Source organism: Vespula pensylvanica, chromosome 9 (assembly GCF_014466175.1).
Source record: "Vespula pensylvanica isolate Volc-1 chromosome 9, ASM1446617v1, whole genome shotgun sequence".
Classification (NCBI taxonomy): domain Eukaryota; kingdom Metazoa; phylum Arthropoda; class Insecta; order Hymenoptera; family Vespidae; genus Vespula; species Vespula pensylvanica.
In genome coordinates, this window is record NC_057693.1 from 719,549 (window position 1) to 734,548 (window position 15,000).

General features: G+C 35.2%; 1 protein-coding gene across 3 annotated transcripts in view; it reads left to right on the top strand.

The window, feature by feature from the left end:
* The window catches only part of LOC122631419 (putative polypeptide N-acetylgalactosaminyltransferase 9), a 167,188-nt gene that overhangs the window by 12,035 nt on the left and 140,153 nt on the right, over positions 1-15,000 (top strand). For all 3 annotated transcript variants that reach the window (XM_043817078.1, XM_043817074.1, XM_043817073.1), the window contains exon 2: positions 10,759-10,865. The gene's annotated coding sequence lies outside the window, so the exon portion shown is untranslated. The remainder of the gene's footprint in view (positions 1-10,758; positions 10,866-15,000) is intronic.

Genomic DNA, 15,000 nt, shown 5'->3' on the forward strand with positions numbered 1-15,000 from the left:
CCCCCCTCTGTCTCTTTTTCTCTCTCTCTTTCCCCCCTCTCTCTTTCCCTCCTCTCTCTTTCCCCCCCTCTCTCTTTCTCGTTCATTCTCCCACTCCATCTCTTTTCTATACGTATCTCAGTCCGCACAGCATACGTATTCATATATCTTTCTCATTCGTTCGCACGAAATGTGCGACTGCGACCAATCGCGTAGCGTTAGTATTATTTCGTTCTTTTTGATCACGCTTATGCGACTTCATAATTTCTATGGTCATGATCGATAATGGGGTAACCATTAGAGAGATAGTTCATCGACCAATGTAAGCCACTAAAATTATTTGAGGGACGAATCTTCTTCATTTTCTTTTTATCTATCATCTTTTGTATTTTATATACGTATGTAAAAAATATAGAATAGTTTCTCTTCATTTCGATTTTAGAGATCAGTACGTTCTCGTTTGACCGTGTAAAATTTGGAAAAAATTTCGATCGTGCATTATTATTGTTATTATTATTTTTTCCTCTTTTTCAATTTCATCCCTTTCCATTTGGAGAGGTTTATTTCCTCTGAAATGGATTGCACCAAGTATCAGGGCACTTTTTATTGTTCTTGTTTGAGAATTTACTGGATTATACTGCAACACGTTTTTAAAATAATGAATTTTTTTGTTATGTATTTGTGTATATCCGTACTGAGTCATAGCTGTTTAGTATGCTGTATGAATGATTTAGACGTTATATACCGGTTGTGGAGATAATTTATTACAATTTTGTTTTTGTTTCCATATCCTTTCTACTTCTCTTGTTAATGATGTATATTTGTCTATTTATTTCTCTGTACTTCGTAGTTATATTTGCACAGTGGTACGGCAATGTTTATAATTTATATGACCTTTTGCGGTTTATTTTGTAGCATTACGTCTGACTTGTATTTGTAATATGACTTTACGTCATATGCATTTTCATAATTTAATTTTTATTATTAGTATAGCTTATATTGATTTTTAAATAAGTACTGCGGTCGGTATGCAATTGTAATGTGATGCGTCATCTTTAATTAATTCTCATTTTTATTTGTTATTGCTTGATGTATTATTTTTCTGTCATGGTTGTGTTTCTAAAAATATTCAGTTCCATGTTTTCATCATAGTCTGCCAACAAACTAAGAATCGTATACGCCCCCAAGAGTAGTACAGTCACAATAATTCAGAGTATTATAAACCAGAAAGGGGGATCAGCCTGTAGTCCGCATTGGGTGATTCAGCACCTTCTTTACGCGTTCTCTCTGCAATGCATCAGGTAGTCCAGGAGCACAAGGTCATCCTCAACTCCGCTTCTGCATTCGCGATTATGCATATCTAACCGGACCACCCCGAATATCGAAATGATCCCGGTCCACGACCGGTCCAGCATGAATCAACTTCAGCCTTAATGCTAGCAGCGTGCTTTTAGCATTCGGCTTACGACTATTAGCTGACAAGATTTAATAGGCTCCGGTTATGGAATAAGCGTCAGTCAAGTGGAATGTAGTTAATCGTTATTTGCTTGGACATTAGGCAACAACACGAGGAAAATTAATTTTAAAAGAGATTAATTTTAACTTTAAAAAGAGGATCCGCTGTGGCGAACCGATGATGCGAGTGACGCGATTGATGACTTAGGGAATAGCTAGAGAAGTTTTAAGTATCCAATATACTTGAAAAATCAGGAACGACGACAGCGATGCGATTGACAGAGGGGAAATGGTAGAGAGAAGCTTTAAGTATCTAACGTTTTCGAAATTTACTATTAGAGAAGAATATTCGACGTCGAATATGCAAAATGGCCGACTGTAGGAACAAGCACCTTCATTTAATGTAAGTAAGTAGGTATTCGTGCAGAGGGCTTGAATAGCTTTATTATTAGGACAGTAGTCCAGAAAATGGAAGACCTGGGTTCTTCAAGTCCCGGTTCAGACTACCTGATGACCCAACTTTTTTACGAGAACCTTACAATATGTTCCAATTGTTTTTCGATTTCTCTATTTCTGTCTTTTGTTAGAATCTGAAAAGTGTAATTTTTTTTCCCATCATGTTTATTATTTCGTTGTTCAATCTTTCATTCATCATTTCTATATGTGATTTCTTTTTTTCAATGTATAGGCTTTACTACTTTCAAATTTTACTTTGATATTTGTTGTTTCTATTATTTTTAGCAATTTTGTTATTCGCGTTTTTGTGATAGTATAGATATAGTGATATATACTTATGTCATTCATATATAACAGGTAGTTTATTCCACGACTGGTTGTTTTCTATTGTTTGATGTTGGAATCATATGCTTTAGATATATGTAAAAAGAAACAGAACACCTGGAAGGATTTGAAGTTACGTATCTTACATAACTAGAAATTATATCGAATGTTTTTTTATAATCTACATACATATATTACATAGTTTTTTGTATACTAGGCTATACTTTCGACTCTTTCTTGATTATAATGTGTTCATCTATTTTTTGTACGATTATAAAAATCATAATTTTATATAGTACTTAACATATTTATTAATATTTTTAGCACTGTTTGCACGTTCGCATTGCATGAGAATTGATACTATTGTTATATATTATTTTCTTTCCAAAACTTCTTAATTTCTATCGCAAGAATTAAATATTTAATGATTTTTTTTTTGTTCTTTTTGTGTAACATTTAGCTATGTTAATAAACCGAATTTCCTTTTGTGTTCTGTTGATAAGACGTTGGTTGCTTATAATTGTTTTGTCTGTATAATTTAAATTCATCGTTTTTTAGTATGTTTCCATGTATGTATTTCTAGTATAGTATAGTGTACGATTATACGAGCTTGGGTTGTCATGTTAATTCTTGGTGTATGATCTTCGCTACAAGTGTATGTTGTATCTATCTATGTATTTTATTCCAGCTAGTAATGTGTACCCTCCTCTGTTATATATTCTATTGTTTCTATGGGTTAGTAGCATTTTCTGCGTGTATCTTCGTTCATGGTTTCTTTTATTATATATATTTCCTGTAATTTCTGCTAGCTATTACGTTGTCTTGCATCGCTAAGGTAAAGCCTCCTATTTCTGGGAAGAATTAAAAATTGAAATTATTATTACCATTATCGTTATTATCATTATCGTTGTTGTTGTTATTGTCGTTGTTATTATTATACATAAATAGAGAAATATGTTTGGAGAAAGAAGAATCTTATGATATAACCTTATACGACATTAAACTACTTTATTTTAAAGAAAGAAGAGAGTGTATATATGCTTTTAAAAAATAATAGAACGCCAAATATGGAAGGGAGTTGTTAAAATAAGTATACCTACGGCCCAGATAAAAACATATACACGGGTGTAGAACGATAAGGGGTAAGATGATGAAAACGTTCTTGCTCAGATTAAAACGAAGCATTTATTCCCGTTTATGAATAACGTTTAAACGAAACGAAATATCTCCGCTGACATATTTAATCGCTAAACTCTCGTGGATATGCATCGTTTTACGAAGCGTATTTGTTATTTATGTATTCTTTTTTTTTTTCTTTTTTTTTTTAATATATGAACGGAGGCTTCACTTTATAAATAGAGATCACGAGATTTATTAAGGTATATAGACTATATAAAAAGAAAATCAAGATAAAGAGTTACACGAAAGACTTGATCTCTCAGTTAAGTCGTTATTATGATTTGCTTGTTTATACAGGGTTTACATAAAGTCCGGTAACACTTAAAATGATCCATTGTACAACTGCTACATGCTACATCACACACACACACACACACACACACACACATATATATATCGTGTAGTTCGAAGAGAAACTCTGAAAGTTTTTGTCCGACAAAAGTACTGACATAGTTTGTCTTTGCAGCTTTTTTCTTTTCTGCCGAGATTACTGCGACTGAAGATTCGTAGTTGGGCATGTTGAAGCTATGATTGATGCATTAAATATAAGAAAATTCCGATTGTTTATTCTTCTAGCAAGTGGCGTTGGTATAATCGTGTACAACAAGGAAATGTCTCAAGAGATGCTAGATCAGACGTACCAAGAAAAGAAACGAATGTTTCATGACATGGTGTACTCGCCTAGCTCATCCGATTTGACCGTGTGTGATTTCTTTCTATGGGAATATTTAAAAGATCGCGTATATGTACAGCATTTTTTCTTTTTTTTTTTTCCTTTCTTTCTTTTTTTTCTGTCACATGATGTAGAGGAATTCAAGTAGAGAATTCAAGAAGCGGTCGTAACAACGCTCGCTGAAGATATGTTGGGAAGGTATGGCAAGAGTTAGATTACAACGTGGACATCTGCCGAGTCACACGTGCTTTCCACATCGAATTTCTATAATGTATTGTGATGTGCAAGAAACTTTGAGAGTTTCTCTTTATAATGATAAGTACATGAAAGTTATATCGTATTTAGTCCTTGTGCAATGGATCATTTAAAGTAATCTAGTGTAATCTAGTATTATAAAATTTGTTTCATACTTCTTTTTTCTTGTATTTTTTTTTTTTCTTTTTTCAAACGCAACTTCGCCCTATTATAATTAAACTGTTGTCAAAAGTGGTTTTACATCGAGCATGGTATTTAAATTATCAAATAATTCATGGGTTATTTCCTTATTACGCGCAGATAACTTTCTCCGAATAATTATGATCGCTACGTTATTAAGCTGCGCGAGGAAGCAGGTACGAAGTAAAATGAATCATAAAAAAAATCTCGACATAATAACGATATAGTGTTAATAATCGTAACTGTTTCCTCGTAGAATAGAAAGTTTTACAATGTATTAAGTTCAAAAATAAAGATACATTTGATCTTTGCTGTAACGAACGAGGAAGAATCGTCGGGTCGTCAAACTTTTAGAAAAAATTCCTTCGTCGGTATTACATTTATTAATAGTTATTTTCTTTCATTTAAAAAAACATATAAATAAATATGAAAACAAAAATTTACACGTGTATACAGATACATATACATATTGTGTAGGATGCTAGATACGAGACTCGATTGTTGCACCATCGTGCTGATCCATCGCGGCATACATTTTTCTTTATTCTGCAACATCATGTGGGAATTTTGCATCTCTGAAACACCGGTTAAAAATACGAGTCGAGTCAAATCGATGTTGTCGGGCGTTGGTTAATCGTACGATCATCATTATCACCATCACCATCATCATCATTATCATCATCATCATCATCATCATTATCATCATCATCATTATTTTGTAACATCGTACTCGTTTTAATATCGATTTGAGACTTACATTATGTTGGAAAAGTTAGGAATTGTTAATAAAAATGATTTTTCAGAGATATTTTCTTCGTTCGTTTTTTGAAAGTTAGTATTCGTGGAAATATTCTCTCACTGTGAACACGTGCTATCAGCTTCCTATTACACGATGATTAATCTTGTTCGTTACGGTACGCAATTTTACATACGTATTGCGCGGAGGGATTTTTAAAACGATATTTGCAATATAACCGTGTCAATGTATCGCGTTAGAGACTCTATCATACAGTAGTATTGAGTCAGTCGATAACAGTCAAAATGGAAGTAACTGTAAGACCATTAGACAATCATTTTTAATGGATAATTAATTGTAGATGGCAATATTGTACTATTACTACTACTACTATTACCACTATTATTAGTATTATTACTTACTACGTACAGATCATTGACTAGAAAGCGATGAGATTTTACGAATGATAAAGTAATACTACGTTCAATAAAAAAAGAATATTTTTTGAAATCGGAAGTCGTAAAATAGAGGAAACAAATCGGATGCATTTAATATGACGTATATGTGCCCCATACATACATACTTTATGTAATTGCGTGTTTCGTAACTACTTTATCTTATTTGATAATAAGTCTTTTTAATTTGCACGACATTTGCGGTTTTGCTTTATCAGTTTACCGTTCCGTTTCTTCCGTTAGGTTTAACTAGATAGTAGCATTAATGAAGTAGCTGGTATATTATATACGCGTGTCCTTGAATCGCGAAAGTACATCCGTTTTCTCTGTCGGTAAACTTTCTAAATCGTTTGGTGTTGACTTTTTGAAAGCTCGAAAAAGTGAAATGTCATCGAATTACTTTATAAAACAAGCCCATCTGACTTTCGCAGGTCATTCATCAAAATATATCCATCCATTCATCCATTCAACTATCAATCCATCTATCTATCCATTCATTCGTTCGTTCATTCATTCATTCATTCTTTCATTTCTTTTTTGTTCACCAATCCTAAGCTATTATAAACGAGTACAACAGCAAATATTCGTATTCATCATCCGTCAAAAGAACAATCACGTTTGATCATTATTAACCAGTGAGTTATTAGACGCGTAATTACGGATGTCCCGGTGCACGATTTAAATTTAAATTTCTACAAGACATTTCAAGCAGACATTTCAGTCCTATATTTTGATTTCCTTACAAGAGTCGAATTGGCAGCGAGCCCGTGTTGTTGGAACGATCGTGAGGCTTTTCTCGGGATTAATGACTTTTCTCGGACAATTACCATCGAGATTGCATCGCCGTGTCTACTCTTTTTAGCAAGCCTCGAGTCACCTTATCTTTTTCTCCGTTGGCTCACGTGCATCTCTACCAAGACAGTCGCTAGACAATAGGATTGCTGGCATATAACGACGAGGTAGACCCACCTTTGAGATAAATAATTACGTAATGGTGAAGAAGCATTGTCTCTAAGATCGATCCGATGTTCGAACATAGTGCTATAAGAAAGATAGGAGTAGCCTTTAGTGGGTCAATTATCCAAGATAAACTCGCCTTAATTTCATATACTCGTTCGAACGGACCTGTGCATTCATTTTCCTTTTTTCCTTTTCTTTTTTTTTTTATTCAAGCGTTTAAACGTAAATTGTCCTCATTATTTTGCTATATCCGGAGATAATCGTATCTAGATTTGAACGGAACTTAGTCACATAGATATCTTTTTCCGAGCTGAAACTATAACGTCGAGTTGCAAATCGACGTATGAAAGAATTCCCATTGAATTTTGAATTCCTATGCGAGATAGGTGAATGAAGAGGAGGGGAAGGATAAGGGGAAGGATAAGGAGGAGGAGGAGGAGGAGGAAGAGGAAGAGGAAGAGGAAGAGAAGGAGGTAGTGGAAGTGGAGTAAGAGAAGTAAGAGGAAGAAGAAAGAGGATTGATAAAGTTGCGAAGGGTGAAAGGGGAAAAAGAGACGGTCGAGAATCCACTCGACTTGGATTAAAAACGGTAAATACGTAGAAGTTGACACACGAAAGCGGAGCTTTTCCAGTGAGTATTCGGATCTCTCTGCGGCAGATTCGTGGACAAGGAAGGGACGGTGTAAAGGTGACGGAGAGGAAAAAGAAAGATAGAGTAATAGATAGATAGGTAGATAGAAAGAGATAGGAGTTCGTAAAGGTAGACACCCAGTAGAAAGGGAAGGCAGAAAGTGTGGTTACGAATTCACAATGGCATTGTTCGAAATCCTCTTCCTCCTCTTTCATCGCTTCATCCTTTCTCCTTCTCACCATATATTCCTCTTTCTCTCTCTCTTTCTCTCTCTCTCTCCACTTTCCACTTTCCCCCATCCCTTCTTTCTCTTACCTTCTCTTCCTTCTCCATCCACTTTACGCAAACCCCTTTCCTCCTTCTACTGCGTCGTTCCGCCATTAATGGTTTCCGTTTCCGCTGTCTCAATCTCACATTCGAAGATCCAAGCTCTATCCACCTCAACCCTTTTTCCTCTCCTTTACACTCCTTTCTATTTTCTTTCCCAACGATTCGCTACCCTATCGAAAATAACTCCTCCGCCATCGATGGACCTTCGTCCCTATCGAAAGATTTTTTAAAATGAAACATTTTTCTTTCTATATATATATATATATATATATATATATATATATATATATATATAGTATATGTTACATCAAGTATTTTCCAGCAGTAGGTTTTAATTAATTCAAATGGATTTTTCTTTTTTTTTCTTTTCTTTCATTGATACAATTGCTAAAGCGTGAAATCACAAAACGGAAAAATGATCTCGTGGATTCGAACGATCGGATAGATAGATAAATAGATAGAAAGAGAGTGAGTGAGTGAGCGAAAGAGAAAGAGAGAGAGAGAGAGAGAGGGAGAGAGAGACTTTAATTGTACATTCGAAATAAAATACCATCTCTCACACAGACGGATCGAAATTGCCGAGGAGGATATAAATACTGAGTTCCTATCTCTGGATAGAATCGAACGATGATTCGGTGGCGACGGTGTGCCGATCGATTTAACCGAATGACCAATTTAGTACTGCGATCGAATAAATTCTTCGTTAAACGAGCGTACCAAATGCCTCTCGGCGATCGGAATCGCTTAATCTTTGTTTCTATCGACGTAACGACGCTTGTTCCCACCCCTCTTTCTCTTTCATTCTCTCTTTACTTTCCGAAATGTTATGTATGATTCTTTATGTCTTTATTAAATAGATAAGTATATGGGGATTCGAGTACTATATTTTACGGAAATAAATTAGAACGTAAAGGAAATAAAAGATTGAAAAGGAGTATTGCTTTGTAAGTACGCGCCCTCTTAAATAACCGTATCGCGTGCTGGTTACGTTCCAATTAACGGAGGCGGTTCAATGAAGAGAGGAGGAGCACGTAGAACGTATCCGACTTAATTAAAAACGAAACGGACCGTGGAAGAATCTCGAGTCACGAAATTAAAAGTACATGTACCCCGGTACTAAACGGAAATGTAAAGCATCGGGTTCGAAATAGATGAGATTATTGTAACGCGTTGATCCGAAAAACGAATTTTAATCGAGACAAAAGATGAACGAGTGTATTTTTAACGATATGCGAAAATGGGCTTCGTGCGTATTGTTTTGAAGAGTGTTCGTTCGTTCGTTCCTTTTTTTTTTCTTTTTTCCTGCTTTTTTTCTTTTTTTTTTTTTTGTATCAATCGTAACTTAAAATATTTTTCAACGTTCGCTATTTCGTTTGCTAAAATTGAGCTGGTTTGATTCGAATGGGTACTGCGGAGGGTTGAACAGAGGATACGATGGTTGCGTTATCCGTTTGAGTTTATTTTTTCGATAGATTCATTTTCATGATAAACTGATCCCTTGAATTTCGACATCGATGTTCACGTGGAGATTGGAAGTTCGTTCCTTTTTGTTTTTATTTCTGTGGGCTTTTTATTTCTTTTTGCTCGATACGTGCCGTCAGAAAAATGTTGTCGATTGATTCAACATTAAATATGAAAGAAAAGGATGGAGTTATCGATAAGGATAGGCGGATGAAAAAACTCCGTATTATTAATGCACATACACACACAGAGGTTTATACCTTGAAGATCTAATTAAGTTTCTTGAATTAAACCCTTTATATATTACGATCGCAATGCATAAGTTTTTCTTCTATATTTTTGCAATTTAAATGTGATTTTTTCGCTTATGTTTATTTGAAGATCGAAAAAATGATACTCCTTTATGAGCTATCATATATATATATATATATATATATATATATATATATATATATATATATATAACGTAACAAAAATATATTTATGATATATATATATGTATATATGTATGTATGTATATATAGATTTCTTTCAACAAAGAAATGCTCTTAAGAAAGTAAAATCCATATCGTTATATTTTATACTTTGAGACGATGCAACTTTTTCCACATTTTTGTATTTCGTTCGATCCAATAGGTATTCGAGTTTAAAAGGGACATTCTATATATTTTATCGCGATACACAATACACAGTTATCTTATTTTCACTGTTCTCCGTGATATTATTTTTATATTGCTATAAAATTGCAGAAGTCAGAACGCGTAAAATATCGGTGTTATTCGGTTAAGAAAGAAATCGAAACAAGCAAATACGAGCTGAGCTGAATATCCAAACAATTTTGTAATTTTTTTGAGCTTTTAATGCTTCTTTCTGTTTTCCTTTTCTTCTCTCTCTCTCTCTCTCTCTCTCTCTCTCTCTCTCTCTCTCTCTCTTCCTTTTCCTTTTTTTGTTCTTATCATGTCCCATCGATGTTCGAAACGATAGGTAAATATTTAACGATATCACAGGGTATAAGAGCATCTAGAATCTCCTTTTCTTGTGCACAGCAACGCTATCACGAAGAAAATACATTTTTCATATTCGTCCATGAGCTGTTCCATTTGCATAATCGTCGTACAAGTAATATAACGCGCGTGAAACCTCCGTCATTGAAAAGTATCTGAACCCTAAACAGATTCTTGCAAATTGCTGACATGACAATGCAGTTTTCTCTTCTCGCAAAGATCGCTATTTCGCTAAAATATATATACACATTTTTTTTTTTTTAATATTTTTATGTCATGGAAGTCGTTGCATTTTGGATTGACATTTCGTTTCATTAATATTACGAAATTACTTTATTAACAAGTCTTTTTCCTTACGAATCACGAGTTTGAAGCTCTACGGATAGAAGTACGTGAGTATTGGAACGAATGAGCTATTTAAAGACCTAACGGTGTCGTCTATACGTTTACTGTTTACTCGCACGGATTCTCAGGTGAACTTGATCTTTTTCCAAGTTCACGTTACCTGGCAAACTACCAGTCTAGGTATCAAAAGGAAATAGAAAATCATTTATTAGATAATGATCTTGATGCAGCCTAAAAGAGTTATGAAAAATAAGCAAATGACTTTTAAGTTAGCACGTTATTTCGTTAACACGATTAAAAATTGTTCTAATGACATTTTTCATTTTCTTTTACAGTTTTGGAATAACGGATTTGGTTTTGCGGCGATCGCATCCATTTTATTAAACGAACATGACACGAGATACATAAGTGTATTGGATAAAATGAACAAAGGATAATACAGGTCAGATATTTATATTAATATATTAAATTTTTTTTTGGTATATAGTAAACACAGATGTAATATCAATAAGATGAGAAATAATCGATCAGGTTTATGCAATAAGTATGATACTCAGCTACTATGAATTTACAAGTAATTAATTTTATAAGATTCTTTAAGATAGATAAGAGTTGGTATTTTCACGGAAATATAAGATAAAAAATAAGATCGCCAATAATTAAAACAACAAGTAGTTACTGATTCCCGATCGAATTAAGATTGTTCGCTTGTCGTAAAACACGCGTTAAAGTTTATGACTAAGACGTAGTGAAAATTGATTGAACGTAATCAAAATAAATTCCTTCATTTAACTATTACTACATTTAAATGATTTTATTAATAGCTATCGATGTATTTGTGTTTGAAGCGCGATCAATAAGAACACGGAGGATATTAAGATCGATCGATCGATCATAGAATTTTTATCGATATCTTTCACTGGCTAGCAAAAGATTCTTTCAGTGTCGAATACTCGTATGATATTCAAAGAACTAGTGAAAAATAAGATTTTACGGTTTAGCACGCCCGAATGCATTCGCGTTTACTTCATATTTTTACGACAGTGCCCACATTCGCAGTGGATGCTGCGAATGACAGAAGAGGAATGCGCGTTTATTGCTTCGATGCATTCGACGATGTGTCCTCCGAAGATTCTTATTTAAAAAATGGTGCTCTTTCCATCCGACGTTGTTTTTCCGACCGACGTTTGTCCCTTCTTTTACGATTTTTTCTTCTTTTTTTCCCTTTCGTTTTTTCTTCCCTCTTATTTATCTCTCTCTTTCTCTCTCTCTCTCTCTCTCTCTCTCTCTCTCTCTCTCTCTCTCTCTATCTCTTCCTTCTTTCTCTTACTTTTCTTCCCATTTACTCTTTTTCTTCGAGTACATAGCTGCAATTTATGGACTGTTCGCGAGAAACGGTAGAAGATGGGTGGTGCAGGGAGTAGAGGAGAGAGATGGTAGTGATGGTGGCGTAAGAGAGAAAGAGAGAGAGAGAAAAAGAAGGAGAGGGAAGAGGTAGCAGAGAAGGACGAAAAGAAGAGAGGGTATCCTGACCGATAAATCGCTGCTCGTAAAGTGTCCCACCCTATAGCTCAACCCTTTTGGTGAAGGAGAAGCAAGAGGAAAAGAAGGAGGACGGTTGGATAGGTGGTACTACATTTTATAGGAGAATTTTTGTTGAGAAGGACCGCCTGCCGTCGATGGTCGCAAAGACGAAGGACGACGAGTATGTGAGAGAAGAGTTTGGTGGGAGGAGGAGAAGGGGTCAGGCAGGGTAAAGGGGCATGGCAGAGAGAATCTGCGGAGAATGGCTTGGACGTGTGACGTTGACGCGCGACGAGAAAGAGAAAGAGAAAGAACGAGAGATTTTTCCATTTCAGAGGAATCCTCTTCGAGAGCTGTAAAGATTCTTATTTCTATTTCTTCTTTTTTTTTTTATTATTATTATTTTTTTCCCCTTTTTTTCTTTATTCCTTTCTATTTCTTTCTTTTTTTTTTTTTATTGCTTTCGAGTTCGATCAAATATGACGATCGCGAAAGTATATGTAGAAAAAAAAAAAACGAAAAGAAATAATTAATAAAAAGTCGGAGTATTGAAATCGTTAGAGAGATATATCTATAGACATTAATCTGAGTTTCGATGAGATTTTATTATTGATTATTATTATTTTCTTTCTTTTTTTTTTTTGTTTTCTTTTCGTTTTCTTCGATGTCGTAAGATGCAGATAAATGCATGAGTAAGCATGTGCAGATAGATGCGCTGGCATTCAGGCCCAAGGTGATCGGGAAATACGAGGGTCGTCCTTTCACACAGGGTAAAGAAGTCGAAAGGTTATGATTGACTCAATCATGGATATTTTAAGATTGATTATTCTTAGAAGTTTTACAAAGTATATAAGAATAAATTTAACTTCCTTTCTTCGTTTTCTTATTAATTGCGTAATTATGATAATCGTTGATTATTATACCGATACCGATTTTATCATCGATAATGTGCAATGAAGAAGATTTCGAATAGGATCTTCGTCTTCTTCTCAACGATTAATATTATTCCGATACGGTATTGTAATAGTAAAGAAAATTGCATTTTATAATAGATTCCTCGAGAAAAATCTACAGTATTTTCTATTATCGATTCCCAATTTCGTGTCGGTTCTTTCATGATCGAGGTCTTTCCCGAAGCTCTTTTGCAATGTGCAGTTGTTCAGTGAAGGACCGAAATACCGATGTTGTAGAAAAAGAGAAGGCAAAAAAAAAAGAAAAAGAAGAAAGAAAGAAAATGAAAAAAGGGGAAAGAAAAGAAAAGGAAAGAACATAGGCAGGCGTACGGTCACGCTATCGAACGGATGCAGAACCGGTTTCTTCGCGGAAGAAACGATTAATAAAACTTAGGAACTTCGTAGCAGTGCAACCGTACTCCTTTGCGATTTGCGCTTATCGAAGGAAAAGCAAAGAGGTGAACGATTTATTGACCGGCCTAATCCACGATCGAAGTTAAGCCGTACAGTAGTTAAGAATATCGAAGAAGAAAAAGGGAGAGGGAGAGAGAGAGGAGAGAGAGAGAGAGAGAGAGAGAGAGAAATAAGCGGGGAAATTTGCAAGTAGTGGAAAAGAAGGAAAAGTTTAACGATGCTCGGTTCGTGCCAACGTAAATCCGAGTTTACAAGGGAAAAATCTATACACGCCTCTTCAGTTTTCGCGTATCGAAGCTGCACTTCTGTTTTTCCGAAAATCCGCGAGCATATTCCATTTCCATTGTAGTACAATGCTACCACGTTCTCGGTCATGTATTTTTTTCTTTCCCTTGTTTTCTCTTTTTTTTTTCTCTCTTTCTCTTGCTCTCTCAAATACATCGATTCTAAAGAACTGAAATGAACGGTGCTGCACGGTCTCGAAAAGGTCTCTAGTTCGACGAAAAGCTTTGACCGCTTTTTTTCCTTCTTATCCTCTCGCACAAGCTCTCATTTGATAAGGTGTTCTCGCGTGCGAGAATATTCGTGGCGGCTTCGTTACTTCCGGACGTCTTTTATATATGAGTGCGATATATGTAAGAGTACGTAGAGTTTTTATAGATATATATGCATGTACGTATGTGTATTTAATCGAACCAAACATTTTTCTCTTGTCGAAAAGAAAAGAAAGGAACGCGTGTAATCCGACTTTGTTCAAATCGCCTTCGCTTTAATTATCTTCTTTATTTTTTTCACGGGGGGTTTTTTTTTATATTTTCTTTGTTTTTTCATTTCTTTTTTTTTTCTTTTTTTTTGGGTACGGAAAATTCTCGACAACAACGATAGAAGATTCCAACGAACGATTATTTCTAAATTTATCAAAGAGACGCATTCGCGTTTCATCTCGAAATTTAAATATTGCTTCAATGTGTATCCCGTTCTATTCTGGATTATAATCGTCGATATGGTCATACTATCTGGTCGGATCGAAAAGTTTTCCTTTCTCTCTTTTTCGTTTTTTTTTTGTTTTTTTTCCTTCCTGTTTTCTTTTTCTTCTTTTTTTATTTTTCTTTGAATCGAAATACACATACCGAAGTACCGTATTCATTCGACGTATAAACATTCAAAATTGGGAAGCATGCAGTCCTCTCGTACCGGTCGACTGATCGCTTTCCTTTCTTTCCTTCGTTGAGTTTCGATTTCCCATTGGGACATGGCTTTAAATTTGACAAAGCTTCTGATATGCCACTGGTTTCCCCATTCTACTTCGATTGGAAACGATCCGCTCCAATGGCGCGTTCGCTTGGCTCGACTCTCGCGATACGCGCGAGGACTATCGATCGATAGTTTGCTTGCTTGCTTGCTTGCTTGCTAGCTAGCTAGCTAGCTAGCTAGGTAGCTAGGTAGCTAGTCTAGCTAGGTAGTTCGTCCACCCGCTTCGGGAATTGCTGGGAGAAGCTTGACGCGTCGTAAATTCCTTTCTCCGCTTTGGCGGTTTATCGTAACGATTTTTATCGTCTACTTTGTCCACCGTTCAGTGGAATCATCCGATTCTTGATTGGACTTCAACTAAGAGGATCGTCTTCTATGAAATTCTGAACGAATCGATAAGATTGCGATTACTTTGAATAGAGACGATCATAAACT